The sequence below is a fragment of the Papio anubis genome, unplaced genomic scaffold (genome assembly GCF_008728515.1).
Source record: "Papio anubis isolate 15944 unplaced genomic scaffold, Panubis1.0 scaffold285, whole genome shotgun sequence".
Taxonomy (NCBI): Eukaryota; Metazoa; Chordata; class Mammalia; order Primates; family Cercopithecidae; genus Papio; species Papio anubis.
In genome coordinates this window covers 91187-108315 of record NW_022162944.1, presented here as the reverse complement: position 1 = coordinate 108315, position 17129 = coordinate 91187, and the positions used below count along the sequence as shown (strand labels likewise).

Below are 17129 nucleotides of genomic sequence, written 5' to 3'. Positions count from 1 at the left end.
GTCTTGTTCTCTATTTTAGAGTCTAGCTTCTCTGCATCTTGCATAGATATTTCACCCAATAGCTGTTTTGAATTTCATGCCTCACTGCAGCCCTCCAAGGTGCCTGGTGCTTCTGTGTCCTGACTTGGCAACCCCTTTTGCATGCTCAGAGGTTTCACTTTATTTTGCTGAGTTTTTTGTTTTTCAGCACATTGTTGTTACCTTCCTTCTGCTGTTCCCTTGCATTTTCTTTGTTCTTATTTTAGACTGTTTTTATTAGTTTACTGTCATTTTAGTGCAATTTAGAAGATAAATGCATGTTTTACATCTACATGTTTAACAAGTGTATCAATAAAATGTTTATAGTTTCTTTTCATTCACGTCTAGAACACTCGGTAATCACTTTCTATACAATAGAAAAGGGGAATTCACAGAATTTATGTAAAAGTAGATTTGTTTTCTTAAATCTAAATTCTGATATTGTGTACTTTTCTTTTCTTTTTTTTTTTTGAGACTGAGTCTGGCTGCTGTTGTCCAGGCTGGAGTACAGTGGTATGACCCCGGTTCACTGCAACCTCCGCCTCCTGGATTAAAGCAGTTCTCCTGCCTCAGCCTCCTGAGTAGCTAGGATTGCAGATGGCTGCCACTATGCCTGGCTAATTTTTTTTTTGTATATCTAGTAGAGACGGGGTTTCACCATGTTGGCCAAGGTGGTCTTGAACTCGTGACCTCAGGTGATTGACCCGCCTCAGCCTCTACGCTGGGATTACAGGCTTGAACCACTGTGCCCAGCTTGTGGACTGTTTTTAATGGCCTTTCCTTTCTTCAATTAATAGCAAAAAATGATAAAAATTAAAATAGCTTTTGTCTAAGATACTAACCTGCATTTTTAGACCTAAATTTCAGGCAGGAAGCAGTCAGCCAAAAGCAGTGAGGTTTTAAACAACTTAATATATCAGAGAAAACTTTAGCCTTCTTAGATAAAAATCAGTTTATATTTTTTTACTCCTGAAATAATTTTAATTAATACATACGTTTGTCTTAGAATGAAGACATTTGTCATAGACCTTTTGGGCTGCTGTTAACAGAATACCACAGACTGGGTGGCTTACAAACAAACAACAGACATTTGTTTCTCACAGTTCTGGAGGCTGGGAAGTCCTAGATCAAGGTACCTGCAGATCTGGTGAGGACCTGCTTTCTGGTTCAGAGACAGCTGTATCTTGACATGGCAGAAGGGACAAGGACTTTCTCTTAGGTCTCTTTTATAGGGACACACTTATCCCATTCATGAGGGCTCTACCCTTATTACCGGATCACTTGCCAAAGACCTCCCCTCCAAATACATCATATTAGGTATTAACGTGTGAATTTTGTGGGGGACGAACATTTAGTCCATAGCAACATAAGGTAGAACATAAGATTATAGTCAGTTACTGATTGCAGGGCAACTAAAATATCAATTTTCTATTGGGAAGATCATTTGTCTTGAAACTAAAACACAGGATTAAGGGAGTAAGGGCTTTCTTTGTTTTTCATCAGGAATACTCAGACCCTGTTACTAGTAATATAACATTTGTATTGTAGATTTAGTACTATGCTCCCTCTACCTACCCCGCAGGTCCTTCCTGTCATTCTCCCCTTGCTCGCTGGTAGGTCTAGCCATAGGAGCTTTCTTGAGGGCTTTGAACTTGCCCCTTTTATTCTGAAATAGACCTTCCTTCGTAATCTTGACTACCCTGTGTAAATTAACTCATTTCCATTCCAACCCCAAAAGAGATGTACATTTAATGTTACATGTTTTTAAAATACCTTTACTATTATTTGAAATGATCTTACTTATTGTTTGCTTGCTTATTGTATGTAGGCTTCTTTCTCTCCAGTTTGTGAGTTTCACATATGAGGAAATCCTGATTTTTTGTTCTGAGATTTTCATTCTTAGCATCTGTAACACTTTTAGGCACATGACAGTATCTGGCATTTAGTGGGCATTTGTTGAATGGATAAATTCTGCAGTGTGTCATTTCATTTTAAAATATATGATAACTTAGTTTTTTATTTCACTAAATGTACACTTTGTTGTTTAAAATAGGGAAATGGATTAAGCTAACAATTAGTAGCGCTTCCCAGTTTTTTGAACCAGTAAAAGGAGACCCAGACAAATCCCCACAGTCACACAAGCTAGTATATGTATTATAGACCAAACTACTTTAAAGACCCACATACATAGTGGTTCAAAAAATTAGCTTGTTTCTTTCTCATGTGACCATCAGTGGTAGAGAGAGGTCTGAAGTGGGTAAGCTGGTTTTGCCAGAGATCACCCAGGATTGCTGGTTTGTTCTGCTCAGGGTCTGGGTGTATTGCTCTTGTGTGCATGGTCAGATCTGGCTCAAATCTGTGTTCTAGCCCATGGGGGAGAAAAAAGAGAGAAGGGCAAGTAGCTACTTTTTAAGGATGTGACAGAAATTTTATTCACAACCCATTGTTTAGAACTTGGTATTAAAGAACCATGCAGCCTCTAATTTCCTGTTAAAACTCTGTGTGTGTGTGGTTTTTTGGGTTCTGAGGGTGAAGGTGCCAGGATGTACCATTACTAAAGGAGACAGGGGGAAATGGCCACTCTTAGGGACGATTAGTCTCTGCTACAGCTAATAATTCTTAGAACTTTTACTCAGGACTTTGTTCGATCCTCTTTACTTCCTCCTTCCAATGTTATTGTAAAAGCCTTATAGGATCCTAATTCAAATAGTTTAATGTTTTTTATGACATGAAACAATTGGAAATTTGAACAGTTGCTGGATATTTCATATTAAGGGAGTGCTTTTGAATTTTTCAAGGTATGGTAAGGGTGTTTGGTTATATTGAAAATGGTGGTCTTTTAGAAATCTTTCCTGAAATATTTATGGGTGAAATAATTTGATGTCTGGATGTACATGAAATAATGTGGCATGGGTTTATAGATGAAACAAGACTGGCTATGAATGTATAATTGTGGAAGCTGCATGATAGGTACACAGGAATTCCTATGATGCTCTTCTACCTACTTTTGTGTATGACTGAAATACTCTGTAGTGAAACTTTTAAAATATCAATTTATGCTGATACCTCCAATTTAAATTGATACCGCGGGGTTATTCCTTACTTCCCTCATTCTGTATTTGTGCCTTTTGGCTCTCACAGTGAGAACCTTAGTTCCCAGCCCTGTAACTATTTTTTTGTCGGAATATTAAGATGGACAGAACCTGGATATTTGATAACATTAAGCCAGTGAATTAACTAACCCTGAGTTTATTTGCCATACCTTGGGACTTTTTATGTGAGATGGCAGTTTTTTTTATTGTGGTAAAATACACATAAGGTTTACCATTTTAAAGTGTATAGTTCTGTGTCGTTAAGTGCATACAAATATGTTGTGCAGCCATCACCACCATCTATCTCCAGGACTCTCTTCATCTTCCCATACTAAAACTGTATACCCACCAAAACATTAACTCCTCATTCCTGTCTCCCCAGCACCTAGCAACCCCCATTCTACTTTGTGTCTCTATGAATTTGACTCCTAGATATTTTATATCAGGAGAATCCTATGGTATTTGTCTTTTGTGGCTGTTACAGCGTATGTTAGAATTTTTTTTCTTAAGGCTGCATAATCTTATGTATGTACCACATTTTGTTCACTCATCTGTTGATGGACTTTTGGATTGCTTTCACCTTTTGGCTGTTTGAATAGTGCTGCTATGAACACTGATCCTCAAGTATCTGTTCAAGTCCCTGCTTTGAATTATTTTTGATATATACCTAAGAAGTGCAGTTAGTGTAGCATATAGTATTTCTATGTTTAACTTTTTGGGAACCATCATCCTGCTTTGCATAGTGGCGGCATCATTTTACATTTTCACTAGCAATACACAAGGGTTTTAATTTCTCATTAACACTTTCTACTTTTTTATAAGAATTTTATACTTCTAGGTCTTTAGCTCTTTGATCCACTTTGAGCTAATTTTTAGTATGATGTAAGGCAAGGGTCCATTTTTTTTTTTCTTTTGTGTGTGGATATCCAGTTTTCCTAACACCCATGTTTTGAAAAGACTGCTTTCCCCATTTGTTGGTCTTGGCAGCCTTGTCCAAAATCATTTGACCATATGTGCAGGGGTTTACTGAGCTCTCTATTCCTTTGATAGAACCCATTAGGGGGGATTTTTTTTTCTTTATACAAAAAGTGCTTTAGGGATTTTGTTAGGAATTAAGTCTTCCAATCCATGAACATGGAATGTCTTTTCATTTATTTATGTCTTTATTTTAGCTGTGTTTTATAGTTTTCAGTGTAGAAGTCTTTTGTCTCCTTGGATTAATTTATTCCTTAGTATTTTATTCATTTGAATGCTACTGTAGGTGGAATTGTTCTCTTAATTTCCTTTTTGGATTGTTCATTGTTAGTGTATAGAAACAACCGATTTTTGTGTGTTGATTTTATATCCTGTATCTTTGCCAAGCTAAGTGATTTTATTAAATAAGTGCAGTGCTAAAATGTTTGAAAATCGCCTTTCTTTCAACACCTCACCTGGAAATCTGGTGAGATCAGGTTTGACCCTTAGGCACTGTGTCTTACATGTGCTGTACAGGATAGCTGTTTGTGTTGGTTATATCCTGTACAGTCATATGTGGTAGACGTATGTGTGTGTCAACTCTCTTGTTCTCTTGAGTATTCGTCAGCAGAAGACAAAAAAACAGAATCCTGATTATTTGGCAGAGTCTACACTTTGTACTCCAGGGTATCAGATCAGAAAATATGTTGCTGCCTGATTCAGTTTTGGTTGATTCTTCCGCTGCAATATCATTATATGTTCTCAGGAGATAGAGTGAATAAGCTATTGGGAGACGGTAAAAAAGATACATGATGTAGGGTAAGTTTTTTTAATTGTTAAACCAGAAGTGGGTATATTTTGGTTTGTGAGTTAAAATACTGCTGGTATTCTAACTTATGATTAGTCTTTAAGTATTATGTATGTTCCACAGTGCCAGGTGCCCACTGCTGGGCATGCAGTTGTAGGTACTTCTTTATAACTCTTGTTAGTTTATCCTCTCTGTGCGATTAGTTCCTACTGCTGAGCAGCTGTGTCTCCCTGCCTTTTGAGATTGTAGGTATATTGTTAGTGTTGCTGTGCTTACTAAGTTTTGTAATGTTTTAAACGGTACCAAGTTTGGTGGCATTATTACTTTTTTTTTTTTTTTTTTAAAGAAAGCAGCAGTTACTTAAATTAACATGGTAGAAAATATCCTGGGGTTTGATGGTGTAGATTAAAATATCTTTGTTTTACCCAACAATAGAATTGAATTATATGGCTAGAACGCCAACAAGCACTTCCTGTCACGTTTATCAAACAGTCTTTTAAAGAATGTGTAGAGGGCCTTACTTAAACAAATAGCTTGTATTGACTTTGGGAGGAGGATGGTTACCTAAGCCCATGTGTTAAAACAGACAGATGACACACTGAAATGACCAATGAGCATAATAAGGAGAATTCAGTATCCTTGGAAACCCTGGAAGGGTGCCATAACTAAACTAAAAAAATTTAGCAGGAAACAGTACAAACAAGAAACATTGTGAGGGAGGTCCTTAATGTTCATTTCTGTGGTTGTGAAGCACGGGTAGGAGTAAGTGACAGGACCTACTTTGAATAGCCAGAGTTAGAATTGAAGGGGGAGCCACTGGACAGTTTTTTCATGTATTCTGTACTTCGAAACTGGGATTAAAAACTAAATGACTCTTACCAAGAGAAGTATGACCAGCAGAGAAGGAAGAGACTGGACCATGAAGCACAAAGTTGAAATTCTGCCCCCAAGCTGCCTTCTTTGTCAGGCAGCCTCTTAAGGTGGCCCCAGTGATCCCTGGCTTCTGGTGTTTATGTCTCCGTGTAACCTCCTCTCTCTGAGTGTTTCTGGACCTCTCGTGACTTGCTTCCACAAGTGGGGCAAGATGCTGGGATGCTGCTTCAGAGGTTAGGTTCCAGAAAGGTTTTGGCATCCATGTTGGACTGCCCTGTTTCACTTGCTGAGGGAAGCCAGCTACCATGTTTGTGTGGTTCCCTGTGGAGCTCACGTGTCAAGGATCTGTTGTCTCTGGCCAACAGCTAGTGACCTGACATCTGTCAGCAGCCAGGTGCACGAGCTTGGAAGTAGATTCTCCTCCTCCAGTCAGGCTTTAGGATACCTGCAACTTTGTGAGAGACCTTGAACTCAAGGCCCCCTGGCTGAGTCACACCCAGAGTCCCAACCTGTTGTGAGATAATAAGTGTTTGTTGTTTTAAGCTGCTAACTTTGGGACAATTTTTAAGGCAGCAGTAGAGAACTTATATAGAAAGTAACAATGTCAACATTTCCCCTCCTAGGTCTGAGATTTGAACTTGGTTCTAAATGTGTTTTCTGGTTGAACTCAACACAGTTCCCAATATTACATAAACAGGCCTTTTTCTTTAAAGATGCATACAGAAAATGATAGACACATACAGACTCAGTAGGTACTGTAAAAGAAGTTGACCAGTGTGAGCAATAACTTCCCATGAAATAGACTTAGTGCAGGAAACAAGAGAAACTGTTGAAGTTTAAAGAGCTACTAATTAGTTGCTCTGGGAAACTGATGAGCATTTGAAAGAATCAGAGAGCAGGAAGGAGTTCTTAAGTGAAATCTGTGACTCTTTGGAGTGAAGTAGCAGCAGGGTTTTAGAAATATTCCCTCAATGCAATGGGGAAAAGAAGTTGAAAATTGTAACAAAAATATAAGGAACACAGCATTTGTTTTCATTCATTTTCTCAGTTGCATTGTGCACATTTCAGGTGCTCAGTAGCTGTGTGTGACTAGTGGCTACTGCGCTAGACAGTGCAGAATGGAACATTTCTATCATAGGAAGTTTTGATGGACAGTGCTGTGGTAGAGTGTCTTCCAGAGAACTCTGAGGAAAAAACTGTGATAAACTAAGAATCCTAAATGGATGAAGTTATCCTTTACATAGGCAGTGCAACAAGATGACTTTTTATAGGTGTGCAGGAACTCAAAGTATATCACTCTGACTACTTGAGGGGGAAAAAAAAAGACTTAAACACACCCAGCTGAGTAGTTAGCATCTCAAAAGCATGATAAGTCAACTTCAGCATTGTGTAACTCTGTATCCTGTTTCCCAGAATAACCCAACAGTTACGTATAAAAGTAGGGGAACATCTTCATCTTTGGTATCTGTTGAGAGGATGCCCTTCATAAGCCAAACTTCAGACTGTCAGAACGGTGGTTTCAACTTAGTTCAACTCCAGAGCTTCTCCTCTCCTTTTGACAACGATAAAGCCACAGGAAGCAGCAGTTTTAAAGACATTAATCCATTGAAACCACTTTTGCTGAAATCACTAAAAAGTCTCCAAGTCACCAAAACCAAGTTTCATTCTCAGCCCTCACTTTACTTGATCTTTAAGTACCTTTGGATGCAATTCATCACTGCTTCCTTTTAAAAACACAGTCTTTGCCTAGCTTCCAGAAAACTTCTTCCTACTCACCAGTAGTTCCTGTGCAATCTCCTTTTTTACCTGGGCTCAAGGCTTAATCCTTAGCCCAGACCTCCGGCTTTCTTTATCTATACTTATTCACTAGGAAATCACATTTAAGTGTCATGTGACTTTAAATGTCTTCTCTGAGCTGATGATACCTAATTATATCTCCTTTTCCCTAATCTGCTGTCAGATCAATCTAGCTATGTAGAAAACACAGTTTCTTGCACAACACACTTCTGATAACATATATTAATATGTAAGTTTTTCTCTGTACATGGAGCAAGCAATCAGTTTTGCAGCAGACACTGGCTGGATGTCCTCCAATTCAGTTCCAACACTGTCTACCTGGAAATAGCATCATATTCCCCAGGTTGAGGGGGTTCAGTCCCACAAGACTGCCCCCACTTTTTCCAGTGCCAGTTGGAAGCCCCAGGTTGTTTACCTGTGCTTCTGACCAAGTGGCCATACGTAGAGGTTACCAAGACCTCCTTCTTGGGTTCGATTAATTTGCTAGAGTGGCTCACAGAACTCAGGGCAAACATTTACCACTTTATTATGAAGGGCATTTTAAAGGATGCAAATGAACAGCTACATGAAGAGATATGTAAGACAAGGTCTGGAAGGGTCCTGAATGCAGGAGCTTCCATCCCCGTGGAGTTGGGGTGCGCCACCTACCCAGCTCCTGGATGTGTTCTAGTTTACCTTCCTGGAAGCCCTCCAAACTCCGTGGAGACTTCATTATGATTAAGTCATTGGCCATTTGTGATCTGCTCTGTCTTCAGCCCCACTCCCTTCCGCTTCTCTATGGCTACCACCTGAGTTCTGACTCTACTTTTTCTTAGGCTACTGCAGTAACATAGGAACCATTTCTTCTTTCTTCCAGTTTTCATACAACAGATGTAGAACCTCTTCAGTGACTTCTTACCACATGTTAGGACAAGTCCACTGCCCTTCTACCGTGGCCTACAAGGCCAGTGCCACCATTTTTCTTACAGATTCTACATTAATCTTACTGACTTTCTTGTTTGCATCAAGTTTGCCAGCCTCTTTTCTCATTAGACCAGGCCCTCTGGGATGCTTTCCTTCAACAAGTTTGGATGGCTTATTCCTATATCTTCATTTTGGTTTCTGCCTGAGTCACCACCTCAGAGAGGCTTCTTTGACCACCCTACCTGAAATAGTATTCGCCACTCCATTACTTTTTATTCTCTTTTAGGGCTTTATATTTTTAGACCACTGAGCACCACCAGATATATTTTGTTTATTTGTTTATAGTATATGTTCATCATAAGAATGTAACATCCATGGGGGCAGGGATTTTTGTTTGTCTTACTCTTCTTGTACCTAGAAATAGTGTCTAATACAGCTTCCACATGGTGTTGAGCCTGTGGGTACACAGAAGTCAAGAATTGAAGTTTGGGAACCTCTGCCTAGATGTCTGATGTGTGGAAATGCCTGGATGCCCAGAGAGAAGTTCGCTGCAGGGGCAGGGCCCCCATGGAGAACCTCTGCTAGGACAGTGCCGAAGGGAAATGTGGGGTCGGAGTCCCCACACAGAGTCCCTACTGGGGCACTGCCTCACTGAGCTGTGAGAAGAGGGCTACCGTCCTCCAGACTCCAGAATGGTAGATCCACCAACAGCTTGCACCATGCACCTGGAAAAGCTGCAGACAGTCAACGCCAGCCTGTGAATGCAGCCAGGAGGGAGGCTGTACCCTGCAAAGCCACAGGAGCAGAGCTGCCCAAGACCATGGGAACTCACCTCTTGCATCAGCATGACCTGGATGTGAGATCTGGAGCCAAAGGAGATCATTTCGGAGCTTTAAAATTTGACTGCGCCGCTGGATTTCAGACTTGCACGGGCCCTATAACCCCTTTGTTTTGGCCATTTTATCCCACTTGAAATAGCTATATTTACTCAATACCTGTACCCCCACTGTATCTAGGAAGTAACTAGCTTGCTTTTGATTTTACAGGCGTGTCATAGGCAAGAGGGACTTGCCTTGTCTCAGATGAAACTTTGTACTGTGGACTTTTGAGTGAATGCTGAAATGAGTTAAGACGTTGGGGGACTGTTGGGAAGGCATGATTGGTTTTAAAATGTGAGGACATGAGATTTGGAGGAGTTGGGGCAGAATGATAAATGGTTTTGCTGTGTCCCCATTCAAATCTCAACTCGAATTGTATCTCCCAGAATTCCCGCATGTTGTTGGGGGGTACCCATGGGGAGGTAATTGAATCATGGAGGCTGGTCTTTGCTGTGCTATTCTCGTGATAGTGAATAAGTCTCATGAGATTTGATGGGTTTATCAGGTGTTTCCACTTTTGGTTCTTCCTCATTTTTCTCTTGCCGCCACCATATAAGAAGTAACTTTCACTTCCCACCACGATTCTGAGGCCTTCCCAGCCATGTGGAACTGTAAGTTCAAGTAAACCTCTTTTTCTTCCCAATCTTGGGTCTGTCTGTAACAGCGGCCTGAAAACGGGCTAATACAGTTGTATTCCCTGTTTAGATGCTGTTTAATAATATTTCATGTAAGATAAATATCTGCCTATTAATGATATTATGTGCATTCAGCTGCGTAAGTACCTGGACATTATTCTTGGCTATCGTCTGTAGCTGTCCACACTTTATCAATTATCAAGCCTTGTTTTATGTACTTTGGAAATGTATCTTAAAGTTTGTTCATGTATGACCCCTCTTTGGCCTTGGCACTTTTCTTTATTTATTACATGGGTATATTGATACAGCCAACTTAATAGGTTTGTTGTGATGATTAAATAACTTACATATAGTATGTAAATTTTACTAATTTTTATTTTTATTATTATTTTTTGAGACAGGGCCTCACCTTGTCACCCAGGCTGGAGTGTGGTGGCATGATCTTGGCTCACTGCAGTCTCAGTTTTCTGGGCTCAAGCCATCGTCTCATCTCAGCCCCACAAGTAGCTGAGACTACAGGTGTGCACCACCACGCCTGGCTAATACTTTGTATTTTTTGTAGAGATGGGGTTTCGCCATGTTGCCCAAGCTAGTCTTGAACTTCTGAGCTCAAGTGATCCTCCCGCCTTGGCCCCCCAAAATGCTGGGATTACAGGTGTGAGCCACCATGTTGGCTTGTTATGTAAATGTTACATGTTGCTGTCTAATAATAACCATATTTTACTATTACTGGCTCAGGTCACTATCGTTGCTAAATCGGGATTTCTGGAGTAACTCCAGATTGGTCTCCAGTTTTCCCTTTGCTTACGTTCCTCCCAGTTCTCAGTCTCCTTCACTTCAGTTTGAGCCGTCTAAGGTGTATGTCTGACTGGGTTGCTTTTACTTAAAATTCCCAAGTGGACTCCTTTTTGACATTGGAATAAAATCTGTAAAATGTTTTGTAACATACCTTGAAGACTCCAACCATTTTCTCTAAATATTCTGCCTCTTTGTTTTCAGTTTGTGGGTGCACTGGAACAGTTCTGGTAGGAAATAAACTGTATTGGATGTGACTCTACCAAGACAGATGGACAGTGAAGTGCTTTCTGATTCTTATAGCATGGCCATAATAATCATACTTTGTAACGATTTTAGGGAGATACTAATAGCCAGATACCCATTCTAATTATAAAAATACCTTAATCAGGCATACATAGATGCAAGAGTTTCATGCTCTACTACATGTTTGTATAATCTCCTTGAGAAACTATTTACATTATACTTAATAAGACCACTGAATGAGGTGGTTTGCTTTTGTGAAGTTAGTTAGCCAGTTGGGGAACATCTAATGAAGATGATAACTAATTTGAAGTCCAGAATGCTCAATTTAGAGCTCTTCTTTCTAACGTATATAACAGTTATATACCAAGGCTTATTGTCTGTTTAAAAAACCACAATTCTAGACTAAATGTATTAACAACTGTTTATCTTTCTGTTCTTGGTTACAGTAGGATATGGTTCCCTTCCATTTTATGCAAACAGGATATCAGATTATCCAGGAACAAGTTACAAAGAAGGGAAACTGGTTCCAGTACACGTCTTTGGAAGTTACCTTGTGGACCCTGAGAATGTGTTACAGGTGTGCCAAGATCCCTCAGCCCTTGTTAGCTGGTGCCTGAGTGGGGTCTTAGGTGACTAGAGTGCCTGGGCAGACAAGAGCAGCTCTGTCTTCTCTTTAGAGTGTGTTACGTAAACATGAAATCGAGGGTGTGCCGTGACGTGAGGAAAGTAGAAGCTCACCTGCCTGCTGCACTCACGTAATAAGCAAGAGGGAGCATTTGCTACTCCGTGTCTACTGCCTCCCTGCCCTTCAGCCTCAGGTTACAGAAATAAATAAGTTAATTAATCCCAAGTGGGGAGAGAGCGTTTGAAGAGTATTGAAGGGAGAGGAAGGAATGGTTGGAACCTGTTCAGTCAGGAACAGATGAGTAGGTCAAGCCTTATTCACTTTTAAGGAGGAAGGGATTCCTAAAGGACAAACTGCACTTGCTCTTCAGGGCGTTACAGTGAAACGTTCTTAAATCCTGAATATCTCACATTGCTGGGAGGAGTGTCCTGCCCTTTGGGAAAAATAGCAAGAACTTCAAGCTCCCTCTAGAGGCCAGCGGTGATAAAAGAGCGTCATAGTGGTCTGTAGGGAAATGATCGTACCTAAAGCTAAGCTACCTTTCAGCAAGAAACTATCATTTTATAGATGTATTATCCAGTAAAATGTTTTCTTGTATTGGGAAGAAATTGGTACCTTTGAAAAGAAATTTGGGTTAATCATATTCTAATTAGCTATGGGGGACCAATTGTAAAGTTCATTTACTGTGTAGAAATACAGCTGAGAAGATCATGAAGATGGGTCATGTAACCTAACAAAATAGTATATTCTAACCATTGGAACAAACCAGATCAAGATGAGAACCTGATTTCTGTGCTGTTTTGGGCCGGAATGTTTTGACAGTAGACCCTTGAATTGAACAGAGGTAAAGGTGATCTGTAGTACCAGCTGTGTTCTCACCTACTCCTCCCCTTCATCTGAACAAAACCAGTGAGTACCAGAAGATTAATATTAGGAAATGCAAGATGCAGGCATATGTTAAAACCTCTGAGTAAGCTGACATATACAGTTTCTTAACTTTTTTAGAGCCTCAGTTTACCAAATGATTCATCTATTATTGCAGGATAGACATTTTAGTCATAACCATGTATGTCAAGGAGTTAGTTATGGGTTTAACCCTTTGTTGTATTTAGTCCTTTTGTTCTCAATATATTTATACTTCTTTATAGAACTCACTGAGAGAGTTCAATTCTAAAAACTTAGTATGAACTATAGAATGACAGAGAAGTGATTTTGTGGTAATATTAATATGTAAGAGTTGCATTCCCAGCAGAAATATGTGAAAGTAATTGCCCAATACCTGCACTAAGTATTGCCTCTTTCTAAAAAATCTTAATCATTGCAGTGGTGTGTAGTGGCATATCATTTTTCCACCTCGTAGAAATCCATCTATTATCAAAGTTTCCATGGTTACTTTTCTGCATATGGCTATCACATATCTGTTACCTGGTTTCTCTTTCCGAGTTCTGGTAACTATTCCGTAATTCCTTGATTGTTTTATTTAATTTATACAAACGGGATCAAACGTGCTTTGTAACTTTTTAAAAACTCGGTGATACATCGTGGACTGTGTTCTTAGAGACCTGTTATTTTTTTTGTACTAGGCATGTGCAAGCACACATGGCCGGACAGCAGAGGAATATTTACTAAAATAATAGTGGTTCCCTCAGAAGTGGGGCTAAGAGTGATGATTATCCTTTTTCTACAAAGTAGTTTGTGAGATTAAAAAATGAAGTTAATTTTAATTAAAAACCTATGTTACGATAATCTCATTACTACAAGTGATCTTTAAAAATCATATTGTATATAAACACATCTGATATATAATTTGCAATTTGCATGAGTCTGCTAAATGACTCTTCCAGTGGTGGGATTTCAGGGTTTCTTACACTTTATTTTTTGTGAATTGGTTAGTTTATAGTGATCATCGTATCATTTTTTATGAACGTAATGCTATCTTAAATATTTACAGGCCGGGCGTGGTGGCACAAGCCTGTAATCCCAGCACTTTGGGAGGCCGAGACGGGCGGATCACGAGGTCAGGAGATCGAGACCATCCTGGCTAACACGGTGAAACCCCGTCTCTACTAAAAAATACAAAAAAACTAGCTGGGCGAGGTGGCGGGCGCCTGTAGTCCCAGCTACTCGGGAGGCTGAGGCAGGAGAATGGCGTGAACCCAGGAGGCGGAGCTTGCAGTGAGCTGAGATCCGGCCACTGCACTCCAGCCTGGGCGACAGAGCGAGACTCCGTCTCAAAAAAAAAAAAAAAAAAAATTTACATATTTAGATTCCTATAAAACTTTTTAAATTACCTTTATTGCTGTACTAATTTTAAGGTTACTAAGTAGTTGATTTAATCATTGGCTGTTAATCTTCAGCTATTTTATTGTGGTTAGACAGTATGGTGTTTATAATTTGATTTCTTAGAGTTTCTCTGTGACTTGGTGTATTTAATTGCATACCTTTTTAGAAGAAGTATATACTTTTAATTTGGTGTAAGTTTCCTGTGTGTGTATTTGTCAGTTATATTTTTTAGGTGTTTATCCCTTCTCCCTCCCAGCTCCCATCCCTGTTCCTATCCTGTCTTCTACTACATTTTTATCAGCTCCTTATTCCTAGTAACCCTGAAATTGTAAAGTTAAAATCTGTGTTGGGCGTTGGGCATAAAAATTTATGACTGTTACATTTTCACCATACCTTTTATCTACCTACCTACATAATATAAAACCCCTTTTCCTGTTTAATTCTTTTTTAAAAAATTGGACCAGACACTAGGGACATCATCTGTATCTATTAGGCATGGGCCAAGTATGCTAGCTATTTGGCAGTTTGCAGGACAGTTTTGAACAAGAAATATTGTTCCATGGTCTGCATAGCTTAGAATATACTGCCAAATATTCATGATGCTGGAAAAAAGCTTGGTTTTTTTCGGGGGATAGAGGCCACAACTTTTTGTACCAAGGGTTACTATGTAAATCAAGGGAAAGTTATACTTTGAAGTTTTGGGATTTTTTAAAAGAATTCTTCAAATTTTGCAAAGTCACATCACTACTGCAATGCTGCTAATGGATTTTGAGTTGTGGGTGCTATATAACCGAGTAAGTCTACATTTATCACTGAACCCTTCGTGTTGAGTACTCTGCATACAGTGTCATCATGTCTTGAGTATTTACATTTAGTCATCATATTTTCAAGTAGTCCCGCCCTGCCCCTTCCCAGGACTGCAGTGATAGTTACGTTAGAACACTTGATGTTATCCCACAAGTTAGGTCCTGGTTACTTTTTCCTCCCTCTCTTTGCTTTATTTTGTTTTGATTATAGGGTAGTTCTTCAACTTCTTGATACTTTCCACTACAGTATTTAATCTGTTAGTCCTAGCCAATGTATCTTTCACTTCAAATAATGTTTTTTATTTTTAGTCACATTTTTGTCTTTCGTTTTTTATTTCTCATCATGTTGATTTATTCTTTTTTCTTTTTTTGAGACCTAGTCTGGTTCTGTCGCCCAGGCTGGAGTGCAGTGGCACAATCTTGGCTTACTGCAACTTCCTCCTCCCGGGTTCAAGCGACCCTCCCACGTTCAGGCAATCCTCCCACCTCAGCCTCCTGAGTAGCTGGGATTACAGGAGCACACTACTGCGTCTTGCTAATTTTTTTTTTTTTTTTTTTTTTTTTTTTAGTAGAGACAGGGTTTCACCACGTTGGCCAGGCTGCTGATCTCAAACTCTTGACTTCAAGTGATCCACTCACCTCAATGCTGGGACTGCTGGCGTGAGCCACCGTGCCTGGCCGATGATTTATTCTTGATCATACGGAGCATATTTACAAAAGCTGTTTTTGGTCCGTGTCTGCTAGGAGCTTAATTCTTTCATTTTTGTCACTTCTGGCTCTGTTTCCATTGGTTTTTCTTCTGATTATGGGTTGTATTTTCCTGCTTGTTTATATTCCTGGTAATTTCAGATTGGAAACCAGAGAGTGTGAATTTACATTGTAGAGTGTTGGATTTTGTTGTAGCACATAGTTAAGATACTTGGGATAGATTTGATCCTTTCCAAGAATCAAATGTTTAGGACAAGTTTAGTCTTTAGTGCTGATTTAGCCTGATGACTAAGGTGTGACACTCCTGAGAACTCTGCCTGCTGGTGGGGATTTCTCTTCGATGGCTGGTGGGAACCCTAAGTTTTCAGAGCCCTCGTATGTCACTTCATAGATGCCCAGATCAGTATTCAGCCAAAGATTCTAAGTGAGCTGCCTGTAGATGCCTTTTTTGGGGTACTCTGCGTTTACCTTTTAGCTGCTTTAACTTTCTGGCCTCTGGATTCCTCATAACTCTCACCATGCTGTCTTGGTCCTTCCAGTCAGTAAGCAAGAGCTATACAGGGATCACTTTCTTTTCCTTTTCTAAGAGTTAACAGTTCTCCACCCCACACATATCATTGTCCGTTGTCTGAAAACCAGTTTCATATACTCTTTTCAGTTTTCTAGTCTTTCACAGCAGGACAATAAATTCAGGTTATCTTAACTCCTTCGTGGCCAGAAACAAGACCAGTTACCAGATTTTTAATTTTTGATTTTTGTCTTTAACCTCTTGAAAGTAGTAGTAGTAAAAATTACACTTTTTTATTGGGTACTTTTTCTGAGTGCCTTTGTTTATATAGTCTTAGTGTTCTTTGTTAATTTTTGTATTTTTACTGAAATATAACAAAAATTTGAGGAGACTGATTACCTCGTAGAGCTTTATGGGAAGTCAGATGTTATTTGTGGAAAGAGAAGATACATTATAGCCAACTTGATAAGAGCATTTTCTTCCAGGTATGAACATTTAATTTCTTATTAGAATACTACATTGGCAGCCCCGTTTGTTTGCAGATACTTGCTCTTTACACAAATGCAGCACTTTGTGACTGTATTTGGAATACAGAATTTTAAGAGATAGTGGTTACTCATAGAATTTTCGCGAACCTCATGGTTATCTTAAGATTTATGCTATTTTGTGTTGTATTAAACAGATATTTCTGGATTTTCAGTGTTCCTTATTTGCTACAGCAATGTTTAGAGTGTTTTATGAGTTTTAAGCTTTTAAATTGTTAATGTTTCACTGTAAAGCCTAATCATATTGAGGGAAATAACAGAATAGGGTTTGTCAGCATCTTAAGGAATGGAGCCTAGATCAGCTGTTTCAAATTGCGCTTTCAGGAATCTGTAAATCGATAAATCAGATGGTTAAAAATACTTAAACAGGTCAGACGCAGTGGCTCATGCCTGTAGTCCCAATACTTTGGAAGGCTGAGGCGGGAGGATCACTTGAGGCCAGGAGTTCAAGAGCAAGCTGGCCAACATAGTGAAACCCTGAAATACAAAATACAAAAAAATTAGCTGGGTGTGGTGGTGCACACCTATAATCCCAACTACTCAAGAGACTGAGGCAGGGAGAATTGTTTCAACCCGGGAGGCAGAGGTTGCAGTGAGCTGAGATCCTGCCACTGCATTCCAGCCTGGGTGACAGAAAAAAAAAAAAACAAAAAAA

At 39.5% G+C, this 17129-nt stretch overlaps 1 protein-coding gene across 1 annotated transcript in view; it reads left to right on the top strand.

Annotated features, from left to right (window-relative positions):
- The first annotated feature begins 10564 nt into the window (after window positions 1-10564).
- The window catches only part of LOC116272968 (serine/threonine-protein phosphatase 2A 55 kDa regulatory subunit B alpha isoform), a 45512-nt gene continuing 38947 nt past the window's right edge, over window positions 10565-17129 (top strand). The window contains exon 1 of the mRNA XM_031661884.1: window positions 10565-11576. The gene's annotated coding sequence lies outside the window, so the exon portion shown is untranslated. The remainder of the gene's footprint in view (window positions 11577-17129) is intronic.